This window comes from Cyprinus carpio, chromosome A13 (assembly GCF_018340385.1).
Source record: "Cyprinus carpio isolate SPL01 chromosome A13, ASM1834038v1, whole genome shotgun sequence".
Lineage (NCBI taxonomy): Eukaryota > Metazoa > Chordata > Actinopteri > Cypriniformes > Cyprinidae > Cyprinus > Cyprinus carpio.
The window spans coordinates 6,667,098-6,686,268 of NC_056584.1; positions in this window are offsets into that span (position 1 = coordinate 6,667,098).

Here is a 19,171-nt window from a genome sequence, read left to right on the forward strand (position 1 = left end):
TTAGTATATTTAGTTTTAGTCATTTTATTGCTTTAATTTAAACTAAACTTTATATATATATAATCTGGAGTACAGTACAGTAAACACTTTTATTTCAAATGTTTCAAAATGTTATTTTGCCAGACACGACCCCATTAAAGAAAAATGAAATGTTGCTCTTAAGCGTAACAGCAGGTTTGTGGTGCAGCTTTGAGTTTTTGTCTCGTTCATGTGCATTCAGAAGTTTGGCTTATAGCAGAGTCAGAGCAAAGCAGGTCAACGTGATGGAGCAGGAATGTGAGAGGAATGCAGACACAGTGGTCATCACAGCATGAAAGAAACAAGGGGGGATGAGAGAGGTCTTTTAGGAGGCACAAGTGAGCTTCTGTTGGCTGGACATACATGAAAGATGGCCAGATGGGAAGAGCTCCAAAAGGGAAATTGGACACACACAGCTTTACCATTTTATCCAGTTGTACTTGTGTCTACAATACAATACAATACAAGTGAAAGTAAAGTGGAGGACAGTGTATTAAATCCATCACTCACACACACTGCCTGCTGAGGTTGTCCAGAGGTCATCTGGTTGCCTACCAGACCTCATGACTCTCCCTCCATCACGGCACAGAGAGAGAGAGAGAGAGAGAGAAGAAAGAGAGTTTGTCATTCATTCCATAAAAAGGTTTCTTCTTCTCAATTATGTAGCAAATGGAGAAAATTGCTCAAACGTGGAGTTTGTACATAGGGCTTACATATAGTTTGCACACTAAATCCAGCGGAAACCAGCACAATCTGCATATTTTCAAATGCTGAGGACAGACGTCACTACCTGAACCTTACAGCAATTGGCTGCTGTTTGCATTTTTTTTTTTTTTTTTTTCATTTTAATTTTCATTTTAGATGCATTTGACTTCAGGAAATAATTTCAGGAAATAAAGAGAAATTCACTGAAGTCATGAGGAAACCACTTTTGAGATTACAAATGCATTTGGATTCAACTTTTGAGATTACAAATAAAAGCTTGTTTGTTGGAAACCAGCATGAGCAATGCTTGAGTCTAGTGTGTTTTCTGTTTTCTGAGTTTTGTATGGGTGAGTGCGTTTACACAAGGAGCAATCAGGGCATTGTGAGGGTACAGCGGGCACAGCATCGCGCTCACTGCCAGTGCATGTGCCACCCAGGTGGAGGTTATCTGAAGCTAGCCGACTCTTCAAGGTAAGCAAATGCTAGACTTGATAAAGTTGATTTCCCTGTAACTACAGCCAAAAAATTTATTGTTTTTCATTTTAAACTGGCAAAATATCAGAATAGAAATCCACGCAATCAGGAATTTTGTGTGAGTGCAATGTTTTTAATTTTAAGTTGGCAAAAGGGGGTCAGTACAGTAGGTCAATCCACGCAATCAGGAATTTTGTGTGAGTGCAAATTCGCTTGCCCATAACTCCAAAGAAGCCCAATTTAAATGTGCATGAATGTGTGCAGGTTCAGTCTGGTTTAGGATGTGAAATAGTGAGTTAAGATTAAAAATATTCAATATAAAACACAATGCATGCACACTAACATGATGCAAGCAAGTTTATTCAAGGACATGGGACAAAGTCTTCTATCTCCCGTCCAAGCTCCTGTCCTCCCTTTTCATAAAAAATCTGCCAACTCAAAGTTTCTTCTCTGTTTTCACTACAGAATTTAAATCTTCCCATATACAAGATAAGCTTCTCCAAATACACATACATCATGTAGATTTTTTAATCTGTTTAAGACGTTAAATCCCTCAGAGAATGCTGTTGAGAGCTGCAGGAGAACAAAGGCTGTTTTCCATTTGTTTTCAACACAATGACACCCTGACCTGAAATATTAAACACACACATTTTTTTTTTATTATTATTATTATTATTTTTTTTTTTTTTATGTTTTTGGTCACCAAGGCTGCATTCTTCTTCTTCTTCTTCATTAAATTATTATTAAAGTAAGCATTTATACTGTATACTGTGTGTGTGTGTGTGTGTGTGTGTGTGTGTGTGTGTGTGTGTGTGTGTGTGTGTGTGTGTGTGTGTGTGTGTGTGTGTGTGTGTGTGTTCAAGTGCTTATCACCTGTAACCTCCTCTATCTGTTGTCACTCAGAGATTCAGATACCCACAGCACTATGTTCTGTGAATCCGTTTTGATATATCAATCTCTCCTGAAACAACCAGAATTCAGTGATAACTCTCAGTCCAATCTCTGTGGACACCACCTCTTGACCTCCTTATCTCCTCTGCATTACATGGGGAATGTCTGTTGGGAGGTCAAAACTGCTAAAGGGCAGCGTTTGTGAGATGGTGTGGTGTCTCTGTCAGTCTAATTGACCCAACGAAGACCTGTTTATCTACCTTTGCTATCTCGCCCTTAAGAGTGTGAGAGCATAGACTTACAACAAGGTCACTTCCTTTCCAAGCAGCCACTGGTGAGAGTGTTTCAGAGAGCATTTGTGTGAAATATGCATGACCGCCCCACCCCGTTAGCCAAAGCTATGTTCTTATGTAGACAGCAGACAATAAAGCTGCTCGCTAGATAGAGCAGAAAGAGCCCCTATGAAAAAAATAAATAAATAAAAATAAAAAACACTTTGTTTTTCCTGTTGCTATATTTCTCCAGGCCTTTGGCTCAGAAGCAGCCAGTATTACATCATTACACTGGCTGCAGTTCCAGACGTAAGTAGCAGTCCCTCACGCGTTCAGACACAGCCATGCTGATATACAGACGCTCGTCCATCAGCATGCCAATTCAGCCAGGTGCTCCATCCACAAAGTCCCACACATCTTTTGTGTCAGAGACAGGACCAACTTGGCTGCGGCCTCCAGAACCTATCAGATGTCAAGCAGACCAGTTTCCAGTGCACATGTACATGCATGCATATTTTCATATTGTGGAGAGAAAAAGAATAACGAATAGCAAAACAAAATCCCACTCCCCACATACTGTACATGTGTAGGCTTGCTAACATTTACACAGATGTGGTACAACAAATGTGCCTCCTGGCAGCACAGTTTGTTTCAGAAAAGCATATTTTTTTAATGAGCATTTTCAAAACAGTACAGTTTGTTAATGAGGTACACATTTGTGGACACAAATAGTTTGAAACTCTTTCCTTTTCCCAGAGGTTTGTAATTGAAGGGTAACCCTAGATAGGATTTCTCTTTCTCATGACTTAGCATGCAAGCTTTCCCCTCTATGGACCTTGAAAGGGTTCGAGGGGTCTGTGTTTGTATAAGCCGAAGGGACACAAGTGGCCTGAAAGGCAGCGCATTTCATTGTTTGATCATCTTGTTCTCCATCATTTCACATGCTTGAACCAGTAGAGATTGACCTTTGCTTTAGTTCACTGCATGTAGCCAATTAAAAGAAGAAACTGGTTGGAACAGTCAAAAATCTGCAAACAATAGAAAAAAAAAAAAAAAAACTTTATGGCCTGTAGTCAAACACCATGTCTGCTATTTAAGGTTTCCAGTCACCTCACATTTAAGGGTTTTTTAATTAAATTAGACAGCATTTTTTTTTTTTTAACAAATGGTAAATAAATGGAAAATAAATTATAAGTCAATTTACCAATTTACACTTCGGCATACTTTTAAAAAGAGTATTTATTATGGAAATAAAAATAAAGTGCAAACTGAATGTAATGTTTTCAGATGTTTAATTGTATGTTATTTGCAATTGAATTTCATTCACAAATGCATTTTAAAATAAGTAGGACATCTTTGTATGTGAATTCATAATTATTTCTGTTGTCTGATTAAAGTGAATCTGCTGACAAGCATTTATGGTAAACTAAAACATACTTTAATGACATTTCTTTTAAAACTTGTATGTCATGTATTTAAATATATTTGTAATAGCACATTTGTAATGTCACAGTCATGGACTTCTTTTGTTATGTTTTCATTTAGTTTCTGTTGTCCTTTGATTAGTTCATTCAGTTCATCTGTGTTTGATTAGTTATCATCCTCACCTGTCTGTCCCTCGTTATCTCACCCTACTTAAGTTCCCCTTTCAGTTCAGTTAGCTGTCAGTTATTAGTTATGTATGCTGCTTTTGTTATGCTGTGTTTTGTATGAATTGTCATCCTCTTGGATTACCTTTGTCTTTGTGTGCCTCCCTTCAAAAGAGTGTGACAGATGAAGTTGCAATTTAGTTTAAATGTTATATTGAAAAACACACTACAGTTCAAATTATAATAGTGCATTTTACATGTGCTTTAGTATGTTAGTCAACACATGAAATTGAGTGTACTTGACAAGTGACAAGCGAATGACAAGTGCGATGGCGTATTATTAAAATTTTTTAATTGTGCATTAAAGTAAGTGCACTCTAAACTCGATGTTTTCACAAAGAACACTTAAAAAAAAAACTACTTCAGTGTGTTTCAAACAGTCATGAAAGTAAACAATTTAAGTACACTTAAGCAGCCTTTTATTTTAGTAATATTACAGTATCTGCAAGTAGTTGTTTTTTCTTTATTTTTCTTTTTTTTTCTTGAAGTACACTACATGTGCACATTTGATACACTTAAGCACATGGCAATTAATGCACATTTATACTGGACTTGTTGCTAAGTTTATTAAATATCTAAAATACAAAGCCCTTAAAAGTTGAACTGTGTGTCTCTTTATTTTGTTAGCATGCCAAATCAAATTTTTTAATTATTTATTTGACCATTCACTAAGCCCTGACTTACTTTTCAGTCCAATCCTGGCTTAGAAACCGTTGCTGTCTGCAATTTTCACAGGCAAGCTTTTGATCGTTTGATTTTAAATGCAATTTGAAAACATTTTCACTTAAAATAATGACTCAAAATTCCCAGAAAATATATATAATTTTTTTTTTTCCTTTTCCAAATATTTTAATAAATCTTGACCAATGATTGTTGTGAATTAAACTGTCAGCCTTCAGTTTTAAACAAACAGTAAGAACACCAACATTCGCTTTGTTATATTAGACCAGAGCTTAGCAAAGTGTGGGTTTAGTCAAGTAATCTTTTTATACACATATGCATTGCCACAGACATAAACTGTGACTAATGTTTCTGTTTGTTTACAGTGTACTTGACTGTCACATGCCACCAATGGTTTACTTAAATCACAAAGTGCATATGTGGTATTGAGTAAATCAGAGTTTCCCTTATTGTCCTTCGCTGAAGTTGGCAACCTTAACTTCAACAATGTGCATCAAAATAATTTTGTGACCATATCAAACATTTCAAGTGGCAAACAAGAAACAAGTGGAGTCTTTGATGCTAATGCTTACCATGCACTAGTCAATAGGCCTCTGACATTTGTAAACACTATTTGATGTTCTGAGCAAAGAGAAATGTAGGGTTATTCCAATGTTTTTGAGACCTCGGTACTACGTTATTCCTGGTCTTTGTCAGTCAAGGAGACCCCCGCCCCCCACAAAGAATACACATTTAATGGCCAGCCATAACACAATTCATGTATCTAGAGTCCCACGGCTCAGTAAATGTTAAACAAACCAAGGAATGTGTACACTTGATGGACAAACTGAAGCGAATTTGATGGATGAATGAAAAAGCATGTGGAAAAAAGCTACTAGTTGCAGTGGCATACAGTACATCATCAAAACAGTGCTAACATGCTTTATCGCTAATGACCTGAAAATGCTGATACAATCAGGCATCTGCAGCTTACAGCATCAAATCAAATCCTGAGTCGCTTTGCCATAAATCAAATCCAGCTTAGAAAGGGAGGCTTTCATCAGTGACAATCGGCTAGGCAGAAACACATGGCTGCAGAATGTAGACCGCATTGACAGCTGAACATCTCACTGCCTGCTTTTATAAAGCTGATGTATCCTATAATGTTGTTCTTGCTCAACAATAGTGGCCCCCCAAGTGGCGCGGGCCGTTCAACCAGCCCAGGCCTTTCAGTGATTCAGGTCCCATAGTGGGTGTGAAATTCCCCATTAATGCGCCTTTTTCACTGGCCACAGTCAGGCCAGTCTGTTGCATGTCTTCCAGCCCTCTTCTGCGGACAAAATCAACATTGTGCTCTGTGTGGGACGGTCTTTATGGAGTCCCTCAACCCAGACTCACATGCAGAGAATGAGATTAAGATGGACCCGCATGCAGAGCAAAGGCTGAAGAGAAATCAGCATCACATGACAAGCTAACACCAGGGAACTATCCTACTTGATTTAAAGAAAGGAGAAAGAAAAGAGCTTGGTAAATAAGTGCTAGGATCAACATTTACTGCTTGCTATGCTGATGCAATGGTTTCTGCTTGGTCTTTGTTTTACCATCCTGTTACCATTGTTTTTCAATTTCCTAAAATCAGACTTCTAAAATTTGTGCTGTTAGAGTACAATTTAATAATTTATATCTTATTATAAAAAGTATACACATTTAATCATTTTAAATTACCATCAGCACTTTTAGCCTATCATCTAAATGTTAATGTTTTCGTGAGTTCAGCACAAGAATCAGGAGCTCTTTTATATGGGGTGCAAAGTGTAACTAAGCTAACTTTTACTTTTTTTTTTTTTTTAGAAGTTATATAAATGTTAAAATAAAACGTTCTTTATCGAAATTTCCTATAGACCAGGGGTCACCAAACTTGGTCCTGGAGAGCCGGTGTCCTTCAGAACTTTATCTCCAGTTTGCCTCAACACGCCTGCCTGGAAGTTTCAAGTATACTTAGTAAGACCTTGATTAGCTGGTTCAGGCGTGTTTGATTAGGGTTGGAGCTAAACTCTGTAGGACACAAGTTTGTTGACCGCTGCTATAGACCTTATGCGCCAGAGAAACAAACACATTGCCTTCTTTAAAATTCTGTTTTTGAACTTCCGTTTTTGCGCTGGTGAAGTGGATTTACATATTGTAGAGTTAACGAAAGTTATCACAAGCAGTGTAATGTTTGAGGTGGATTTCTTAACAAATGTCAGTAGATCAGGAAGTTCATAAAGCAAGTGGTTCATTCATAAATTTGTATGACCTTACGCTCACGCTGTGGAAATACAAACAGAATACCGAATACAACAAACAAAATGCTGAAAAGGGATGGAGCTACATAAGGTCCATAACTTTTATTAATGTTTGATATATGGGTTCTGAGATCTGCATTCTGTGATCTGCAGTCTCAGAACATGCTTATGATGTTATTTGTACTCGAATGTTCTAAGGAATCCTTTTTGTAACCTTTAAATACTGTTATAATCACAATAAGAAATGGGACATTTTAATGTTCTATTCAGAACTGTTCACTGAAAGGTTCTTTGAGAAACCAAAAATGATACTTCTATGGCATCACTGCAAAACCCACTTTTGGAACTTTAGTTTTTAAGAGTGGCAATACGGAAATTAAGGGTTATTGTGTTTTTGAGCAAAGGGCAAGACTTGTTAGCATTTAATATTCATGTTTTGTTGTTACCAATGTTGTTACCAAAGAGTGGTGTTTGTGTTTGTGTTTATGCGTGGCTAGACAATGACTACAATAGATGTGCTAATATTGGGGCAGTGACAACTCGCTTTCCATACATCACATTTAGTAACAACAAAGCACAGAACATGTTGTGATGGGAAGACTAATTCATTTCTGCAAACCAGTTCTTTTAGACCACTCGTTCACTCAGTGAACCATTCAATTAAACATTCTTTTGAATATTTATTTTACGTCAATGTGCAGTGTATGTGTTTTGTATGTCTAACACCTCAGTGTCATATTTCATGCTAGAACAGTCAAATAAAACTCAAATGGCTGATAATTACATACAGTATCATTCACTTATCACTTAAGTTTTTGTTTTTGTTGTCAGTTTCAAGTCTATGATCCTGCATGTTGAATAGCCTGAAGCTCTGGATTACAAGTAATAATGTTGTAAAAATGTTTAGATTCTTGCACAAACTGATTGTTTAATGTCATAAAATCTCAATATATCATCAGGAGCCATGGGTATTAATTTGGTGCTGGTAGCCACTGACTTGCATTTTATGAATAATCAAGGACATGTTTTCAGTCTAAAATCTTCTTTACTGTTCAAGTGAAGAAAAAAAGTGTACATCTTGGATGGCCTGAGCGCATATTAACAGCATTTTTTTTTAATATTGGGTGAACTATCCCTTTAACTACAATTAATTGAATTTATTAGTTGAATTAATTCATTAAATTACAGTGGAGGGGACATGAGCCTCAGTTAGAATTGCTGCTAGTTGATACAGAAAGTTGGAAATATGTAACATGCATAAACAAACTCACAAAATGAGTAGGAAGGGGGCATATAAATCGCCATAGCCTACAATAAATCACTATTTTTATACAGTATGTGAATTGACATGAGTATTGTTTTTGAAACACGGCTTTTCCCAGCTGCGTCTCCCATCGCAGAGCCCCCCGCCCTTTTCCGTTCAGCCTCTTGGGAGCTTTGGATGGTGGAGCTGCATTTGTGAGTCTGAGTTGAAGGATTGTTTCCCATAGCAGTAAGTGTTGTGTGCTATGTTTCCGGCTGGTGTGATTGGGCCGGCGCACAGAGCCCATGGCATGATGGATGAGGTCCTGAAAGCTCTCGCCCTGCTGCGCATTGGGGCCAGTTAGCCGCACAACTCTCGCTCTCATGCACACGCACTCCCCTCCACAGCTGGGCCTGGTTGTAGCGCTCAGCAATAGCCATTATTCACAGAGTTACAGTAACGGCCTCTGTCAGCACTGCGAGCCTGCTCCCACATCACTATCCACAGGCTCAGTTACAAACATTTGCATCCTACCAGCTACGCCAGCTTTTCCATACATGCGCATGTGTGTTTGGTGAGATAATGTTGCGTGGAAAGCATGCCACATCACTTGACTTGTTCTCTGGACCAGCGTGATTCCAGAACAAGCAAATGGAAAGGTATCAATTATTGACACAAGTTGCAATTTGGCTGCTTTGCTTCACTGGCCACCTTGCTTTTTCAGTTCATGCCTCTGGTTAGTGTCGATGGTGAAAGCTGCCTTTTTTAAATTTTACTTTTTTTTCTGGAAAAGGTGAAAAAACTCCTCTCATGTTCTCTCTCGCACTCATTCTTTCCTCTGTTTCACGCTTTCCCTCGCTCTCTCACTCCGGTATGGTCCAAGAAATGTGACTCCATGTACTCCTTCCAGTGAAGTGAGGTGTTGTTAGCATGCTGTTGCTATGGAGCCAGCGTTTGAGAGGGAATGTTTTGGAGCTCAACCACAAGGATTCGGAGGATTACCGAGGATTACCCTCACACTGGAAACTCTGCTTCCAGGGTTAATCTTGTCTTTTATATATTTTCACACAGAGTGGACCTACAACACAGTCTGAGGAATACCTGAGAAGTTCAAAGCTGCACCTAACACACAGCATGCGGCTGGATTAAGCAAACATGCGTTTTGCCCCTGGGCTAGTAAGGCCCAGATGTGCCTGAATGACTGTGTAATGGCTATGAATGTAGTGTGATGAAATGTGCATCAGCTACAGTTCAGTGTAATCTCAGGGTATATGAAAATGATCATGTTCAAATATATAAATTCCAGAAGATTTTTCAGTATAACTTCAAGGTTCATTACTATTCTAAAAAAATAATAATAATAATAATTAAAAAAATCTTTAAATAACATTCATTTCATTTTCTTCAGGACATTTATTTTAATAATAATAATAATATACAAATACATAATTATGTTCTATCATCTTTACACTTAATACTACTACTACTAATAATAATAACAAGGTTAATTGCCATTCTAAAAAAAAAATTTCAAATAACCTTCATTCTATTTTCCAGGACATTTTATTTTGTAGTAGTAGTAGTAGTAATAATAATAATAAGAAGAAGAAGAAGAAAAATCACCTTCAAGTGTATACATTACAGAATATTTTTAGTAGAATTTAATATCACTTAAAAAAAAAATTTTATTTTGATGAGGATTTTTTGGAATTTTTTTTTGATATTTTTTTTACTATACTAATAAAACATATTTAATGATTATTGCATTTAATAATAACAAAATATAAATCAAATAACCTACAAACTATCTTTTCTTCAGAACATTTTTTAAATAATAATAGTTTTGTTATAGTAATAACTATGATTAACATCATCATCATCATCATCATCATCATCATAATTTTGTTTTATTATTATTATCAGTATTACTAATTATTATTATTATCAGTAGTAGTAGTATTTTCATGTGATGTTCTGAAAATGATTTTTGAGTGTGGAGACTTTTGGGCTTTCTAAAATTTGTTTCAGATTTATTCTTGAATGTAATGTACTAGCAAACAAATAAATATCAATCCCATGTCATATCATTGCTACAACAGCATTTAGAAAGAGATTGTCGCATTTCCAGAATGTTCTTGTCAAATCATGTTTCTATTGTGAAGGCACTGAACATCATGACATTATATAGTGTTCAGCTTCAGCAAAACTGCTGGAATGATGATATACAACAAATGTTGAGGAAAGATTTGTAAGCACGCAAATAAAACAGGAATTTGGATTGAAAAGGGGACAAAGGGGGGAAAAATGATATGGGTAAGATCCTGAAAAGATTCAAAGACTGAAGATAGCATCACTGGCAATGTTTAGACTGTCTTGAATCAAATAAGCTGAAAATATGTTTGCTTTTTCTTACAAACAAACTCAGTGGACATTTGTATATCTGCATCTAAAGTGAACATCTATTTGATGCCAATGCCTAAAAACAGACATGAAAGCACTTACAAAACAACAACAAAAAAAAAGGCACAGAGACCAGCTTGCCTCTACAATCATGTAATGCACTGCATTATGTAGAAGGACTGTCTTAGAAGCAAATAAGGCACAGAGAAAAAAGAAGAGAGCCTGAAGAAGGGATAATAAATCAGAGCGGGAGGGGGAAGTCTACAGACGCATCAGCAGGAAGGATGATTCTCATTAAGCCGAGCTGAGAATCTTCATGAATGATGAATGGGCTGCCGAAAGGCTTCTTTTCATCAGGCCTGTCAGATGACTGCTGAGGCTCCTCAAGAGGTCACTGTTAAAGTCAGTATCAATCTGGAGAAATTCACCGCCTTTAGGGCTCTCAAACCCATCCTGGAATGGGTGAAGATCTCGGCTGAAAATGAAGGGTTTGTAGGTTCAAGCCTCGTAAGGAATGATCAATGATTTATTACCATTGTGTTCTTGAGTAAGATATGTAGCTCCAGGACAGGTGTCACTGCAATATGTGTTTTACAAGTTGCTTTAGATAAAAGTGTCACCAACATGACAAATGAGTTAGTCGTTAGTCATTATTAATTCTGTCATGGGTGATTCACTTTCATGTTGTTCAGTGATCAGTCATCAAGCTACCAAAATGACAAAAAAAAGTATCATAAAGTGACTATATTCCACATCTTTGGAATCTACAATAACAGCCAAAATGTATAATTAAGATAATAAAACAAGTCGCTTATGCTCACCAAGACTGCATTTATTTGATTAGAAATACAGTAAAAACAGTGATATTGTGAATTTTGTTTTTATAATTTTGTTGTTGTTTTGTTTTGTTTTTTTACAATATCAACAATAAATTTGCTGATTTGGTGCTCAAGACATTTCTTATTAATATCATTGTTGAAAACCAGCTTTATAATTGTGTTGAAATTGTGATACACCATAAAACCTTGGGGTAAGTTTATTTATTTATTTATTTTCCCAGCAAGGATGCAATCAAAAGTGACAGTAAAGACACTTATATGCTAATGTCACAAAAGATATATATTTTAAATAAATACTGTTCATTTAATTTTCTATTCATCAAAGAATCATGAATAAAATGTTGTATGGTTTCCAGAAAAATATTAAGCAGCAAAAATTGTTTTCAACATTGTTAATAATTAGAATGATTATTAATAATTGAAAACAAATAATACTGAGCAGCAAGACATGATTTCTGTAGGATCCATGACTCTGAAGACTGGAGTAATGATGCCAAAAATTCAGCTGTGCCATCACATAAATAAATGCTATTATAAAATAGTAAAACAGAAAACAGTTTTTAAATCGTAATATTTATTTTATTTTTTTATTTCTTTGATTCAATATAATATAATATATATATATATATATATATATATATATATATATATATATATATGTATATATATATATATATTGTAAATATATTTTGATAATATTGTGTAAGGAATAAATTAAAATTTCATTAAAAAAAGGATCTTATTCACACTTCCACACGTTCAGAATTGTGAATGTCCTCTAATCCTGCAATTTGCTGTAATATCATGAATTGTTTAACATACTGAAGAGTCATCATGTACAGCTTGATCTGTGCATGCAAGTTAAAAAGGAGACACAGGAAATGAGGTCAGCAGCTCTGCCCAGTGACCTCTGGGTAATGTGCTCTCTAATCACCACTAAAACAGAGGCAGTCTGGACAGTCTCTGTTCTCCTGCCGTTCTTACTCTCTCAGCACCAAAACATCCTGTCTACAGCCACAGAAGAGATTGCTTGAGTAGTACTGATATATGAGCTGGATGTGTATAGATAGAGTGCAGTCCATATATGCTCTGCATACCTGAGCCATTCTGGATGAGTGTGGATTTGATTATTAATTGTAATTTTAATTATAATTTTTTTGTCATTTAAGGTAAAAATGGAAATATGTATGTTGCTAAAATTATTCCATTGACAAATGGTCATTTTCTGCAACCAGTTACAAAGAAGGCAAGTGGATCCACAACAGATTTACTTTGATGCTTTCACTCTATTGCAGAAAACCAGGGCCACTGGGTAAATTTTAGTATTATATAGTTGGATATAATGGCCCTCAATCAAGTTTGATTTTTGGCCTTTCATGGTAAGACGTTTGGGCACCTCTGCTCTGTTTCTATGAATCATCATCACATCATCACTATTTCATGTGCCACTGTTGCCAGATATCAATTACAGAAAATCCATATTTTCCCATATTTCCAACATACACAAAGTGCACATATCTGGCAACATGGATTAAAAACATATCTTAAATATCATAAAGTAAGAAAGATCAGAAAATGAATTCCAGCTAAATCTACAAAGAAATGGAAAATGATAATCTCTGACTTCCACATGAAATCTGTGCTAAAGAGAAATCTAAAAATCAAATCCAGCAATTTTTAAATCTGACCAATAATTATTTACAGTGAAATGTGTATTTAAGTAGCAAACATTCCCCAGGTTTTTTTTTTTTTTTTTTTTTTTTTTTTACATGTTCAACAACCTGTTCCAGTATACATCTGACAAATGCAAATACTGAATAACGTTGAACTAAATTTGCAGAGAGAACATAAAAAAACACTGTTTATTCTAAACCACAGATATTTATAATAACTTACATTAACAATAACAAACATTACATTATGTAAAGCTTAACAGTTCATTAGATCACTATAGTTAAATTGTGTTTATACATTGTGTCTGCAGTTGTTTGCACAAGTGTCTATACTGTCAATGTTCTGCAACTTGAGCCTCGTCATATGCATTTCAATGTGCCGTGAACACTGTGTAAGCATGCAGTTGACAAATAAACAAACAAGAGTTGACTAGACTTGACTTGAATACACCGTCCTGCCTTCTCAAACTCACATGTTTCATTTCATTTGACTTTATGTCCTGTTAAGCACTCTGGGTATGTGAGAGAACCTGACACCGCGCGTGATGACATGGGCTCTGAAGCACAGTTGGCCAGGCAGTGGGCCAGAGTCCCTCCACTTCTGAGCTGGCACTGGCACGACTCGTTAGCAGACAGCAGAGGACAAGCTGGGCTCCGGCCAGATACTCAAACTCAGAGGCTATATGGAGACTTGTGTTGGTATTTGCACACATAACACATGGCATTTAAGCACAGATACTGAACTCCTCATATTAAATTTAATCAAGACCTAAAACAAATCGAGCGAAACAAAATCTGTGATAGCATTATTGTTGCACCTGGTGTGCATGTGTGTGTATGTTATATATACACAAATACAAATTATGCTTGGTATAAATAATTTAATAATTAAATAATAATTAAATAATTTATGTTTTGTTGGGGGGAAGTGTTCCTTTGTCTGTGACTATGTTGGATTTCTTTGATATATTTGGATTTCTCTTCTTATTCCAATTCATCATGTGTAGCATGTGGACAGTTATGTGTATTGTACTGTAAAGTTTTCAACATTTGCATCCAAGACATGAATGTATGACAGAAAACAGATAGCAGTGTTAGTATGGTGAGACTTTAATGGGGTAAAGTTTAGCTACAGCATTCCAGAAGCTAAAGTAGAGAACGGGAAACAAACCAACGAGGATTGATTTATAGCACTGAAACGAGCAGCCTGGCCAGGTTCTTCTCCAGCAGTACAGAAAAGGCGATCTGCAACAAGCCTGCATAAATCACACCCCGAACAGGGAGCAGCTGTCCTCAAGTGCGGCCCACACCCCACTGCACACCACAGGGTCATTGACCTACTGCACACCCATCCAAAAGCACCCACTTGAGCCTCCAGGCAAACACTCACATTGACAGGAAGAAAATTTCACAACGTATTACAAGCAAATGTGGTAATAATGTATGACCCCCTTATGTCTCCTCTTGGCAGTGCTGGGTAGATTTCTTACAAATTGTAGTCCATTACTGATTACATTACCAAGTTACAGTACAAGACAAAAATTACAGTTAGTAACATAATCCATTACATTACACATATTAGCTAATATTATCAGACTACTTTCTGATTACTTTAGGATTACTTTTTTTGTGTTTCCTACTGGAGCATTAGTGAGTATTTGAACATTTTTAATAGTTGCGTATTTTGGTTGCGTAGTTGAGTCCCTCTGTTACATGTAGTCGAAGCAGAGGATTTGAATGCAGCTAACCATTTATTAAAGCCAAAACACACAGTACATCCAGTCATGGGAACAGGGTAAAAACAAGGCAAGACAAGGGCACATTAATAACAGCCATACAGGAACAAAACCAGACAAAGAACTAGGCAAACTCAAGGGTATACACACAAGATAACAAGGTATCAAGGGGGAGGAACCAATGAGTAACTATGGAAACTAACAAGGGGCAAGGGCACAAATGAAACAGGAACTAAAACACAAAGTGAATACAGAGACAAGGGAAACACATCAACATAAAAGTTCTACACAGGACCCACAAGACAAGGATTGTGACAGAGCCCGTCCTCTACAAACAACATGACAGTCCAGGAGGGTGGTGGAGTGGAGACGGAACAGGGAGAGGGATTGAGGGTCAGGCCCATGCAGTGGAAAGGGCCTGGAGACGAAGACAGAGCAAGAGGCCAGGAAGGAGTAGACGGTGAGATGAGCCAAGGTGGAGGAAGGGCTGGCGACACCAGGGGGGCGACTGGCGGAGACGGAGCTGGTGGAAGAGGAGCCCATGGCAGAGATGGAGAGTCGCAGAGTAAGGGTGACGCCGAGGGTCTGGATGGCCAAGGTAGAGCTGACGGCTATGATGACCGAGACACAGGCTGGGATCTGGAAGACCACAGTGGAGTCAGAGCAACAGAGGACCAGGGTGGAGCCAGGGAGAGGGAGGAGCCCAATGGAGCCAGAGGGACAAAGGGATGGGGTGAAGCCCCGAAGCATAGGCAGGTGGACAACTGACCAAGGCGGAGCCGGAAGGATGGGCTGACGGGCCGTGGTGGAACCAATGGGTCGAAGGGCTGGGGTGGAGTCTGGGATTCAGAGGCGGAGAACGGGGATCCTCCAACCATGATATAGCTGGAGACTGGAAGTCCTGTGGAAAATCCACGCAGCATACCTCACATGGAGGATGAGCTGAGGGACAGACAGTAACCAGCGGAAGCAGGAAGAGAGGTAGCTGAGGTGAGAAGGTGAGAGAGGGAGGCTGGGTGGGAATTTGGGAAAGGCAGAGAGTTCATAAATGGCCTCCTTGGCCATAACAGGACAGGCAGAGAGTTCACAGATGGCCTCCTTGGTTGTGACAGGACAGTCAGAGGGTTCTCAGACAGCCTCCTTGGTTGTGACATGGCAGACAGAGAATTCAGGGATGACCTCAATGGTCGTTACATGATAGACAACGAGTTCAGAAGTGGGCGCCATCACCATGAGAGAAGCTGAAGCAGATGCCGCGGCCTCAGAAGGTTCTGCAGCAGACGCCTCGGGAGGAACTGCGGCAGTGTGTGTGGCCCAAATACACCACATAGCAATCCTCATTATGGGGCATGTAGGATGATTATTTATCCAAAAAGAGAGAGTGTGCTCATGCATAGACAGAGCTAGACACAGACAGCCACGGTTAAAAAATAGAGAATGTTTCTGGATCATAAATGTCTATTTAAAAAAAAAAAAAAATGACTGAGGAAAGATCAAGAGATTCAGAGATGATGATTTAATAAGCTGTAGTGTTGTCTCTCTTGGACAGAGTGGGGCGTCTTGTATTTTACAAGCCCTGCTTAGTTCAAACAGAAACATTTTACAGGCCTGTAGTACTGGGTCGAAATCAAAACCAGGAGTGACAGTATTCCCTCTCTCTCTCATATAAAACGGGATTTATGTGAGCTGGGATTCTTAGTGAAGTCTTTATTCTGTGGTATTTTGCAAAATATGTTACAATTTGATTGTTTGTCCTAGTGCACTCTTTGTGCTGAGTCCATATGCATAATAGGTCACACTTTATATAATTGTGTTCTTGTTACACAATACATGTATTACATGTACACATATATTACATATATCTAAAGTAATAACAATATGATTACATGTAACTAACCCTAAACCAAACTCAAATTTTAACCTCAATCCTAATTAAATGTTGATAATTATTATTACGGAGTACTTAAAGGGGTCATATGATGCAATTTTAAGTTTTCCTTTCTCTTTGGAGTGTTACAAGCTGTTCGTGAATAGATAAGATCCCTAAAGTTGTAAAGACTAAAGTCTCAAATCCAAAGAGATATTCTTTATAAAAGTTTAGACTCGTCCACGGCCTCCTAAAATGCCTCGTTTGTAACATGCTGTTAGTTATTTACGTCACTGTGTGGGAAGATTTGTATGACACCACCCAAATGTTCACGCAAAGAAAGAAGGACTAACTTTGATTCACGCTGTAGTATTGTTGCTGCCGGCATCGCCATGTCATGGAGATGCTGTGTGTTTCTTTGTGAAAGCAAAACTACTTTGTTTGGCCTTTCAAAAGAGGACACAACTAGAAATCAGTGGTTATCAGAAAACAGTTCACTGTTTGTATAAGTTACTTATACTTATACAATGACTGCAATAGAAACAAATGTGAAATGAATTTCAAGCCATGGAATAAAATAATTTAAAAAGGTGATTGTGAGTTTACATTTCAAAATTCTGATCTTTTTCTCACAATTCTGAGATTAAATCTCATAATTCTGATTAGAAAAATCAACTCGTCGTTCTTTCTTTTCCCCTCGGCTTTTTATCCATTTTTATCCCACACTTCTGGCTTTTTTTCCTCAGAATCGACAAACTCAGAATTGTGAGATAAAATAGATAAATGTTATGTCCGTTAAAACTTGCCAAAAATATGCCAAGTGTCTTTAAAAAAAGACCAAAGCATTCAAGATTTAGGACAGTTGAAGTTGGACATTTCATTTTAAGGTCTATGCTTAAAAAAATTGTTTTTCTCAGTTTTTTTTCTATTGCTTTGGCTCATTTCTCGATTAAGACTTGCATGTGTTTTGGCAATTTTCAACAGTTTGCACAATAACTAAAAGCATTTGGCTTGTAGATCAAAACTAATTAGCTGATTCTTAATGAAACTGTCAATCTCTTCAAAACTTCTAAACATTCTTTCATTGTGTGAGTCATCACATAGAAAATGATCTATCCATTTCTCAAAATCTGTCAGGCATGCATGTATATCCCATGAATATCTATGAAATGGAAAATGTTTAATATATGCTAAATGGCCTGCCTTTGCAACAAAATACTAAATGCAATCAACCAATCAGCCAATAAAACTTGGAAGCATTTATATGGAGGTTGCCCACAGAGAATGTGAGGTGCTGATGTTCGGGGAAGACAGTATAGAGGGAGAGCTAGAATTAGAAGACTTAGTGTCCCTGATGAAAAAAAATAAATAATTAATTAAATAATAATTTTTCTTTTTGTCTACTACAGTATTGACTCTTCCCAAATTTGCATATTCACTAAATTAAATGAAATGAATATAACATATTTCTATACATTTTGACCAGGGTGTCTCACACAATGGTGGCATTGGCCAAGTCACTGACACAATAACAAGGTTTTTTTGAATGGGTTGTATGTTTTGGTGGTTTAATTGTTTTTGTAGACATGAAATTTTTAAGGTTACAGCTGTGATGAGTGAACTTACACTTTAGAGGGTGTTAAGCCTGTTTCAAAAACTGTGCCAAAGCAATTGAGAAAAAAAATATAATAAATAGTCTGACCTGTAACCACAACCAAAAAGACTCATAGTCTTCACATACTGTACAGCAGGAGATGTGATATGCATGCTGAAGTGGGCTGAAGGTTTGCATTGGTAAAATTTTTTTGACAGCATACAGATTCCATCCACATCTCTCAGCAGATTTTAGAGCTAATCCAGCCACAGGTTAGTGGGTTCAAGCCCCTGTCCAGCCACGCACAACTGGATTGCAGGTTCCAGTCCATTGGCAGAGCAGACTTCCTTCCTCCAGGCCTTATAGTTATGTGATCTGAATCCTCAGAGATATACTGAGCAATACACAGTTAACTGGCACACAGGAAAAGCCCACACTACTGCTAGCAAGAATTTAAACCAGAACTACCCAGCTACCTTTTTATCAGGGAAAAAAATGTGTGCTGTTTGCCATATATTATAGGATTTATGGAGTCATAGACTGTTAATGCATACCCTAAGTAGTAATGGGGCTAAAATAATTCCACAGTCAATAATTAATTATTCTGCTTGCACAAAGGTTACCAAATTTACCATATTGTTTCTCTCAAGTCAGTTTTCAGGACTTGGCACTAAAATACTCTTGTGTGTACTTCTATAAACCACAGATTAGATATCTTTCTTATAGAAATAGCCCAAACTGAAACAGTTGGAAATATGACATTCAACAGATGAACTATATATTTACCATCATTATACAATTATTTGACTACAGAAGGCTCCAACTGACCAATAAAAAGAATATTATATTATATTATATCATATCA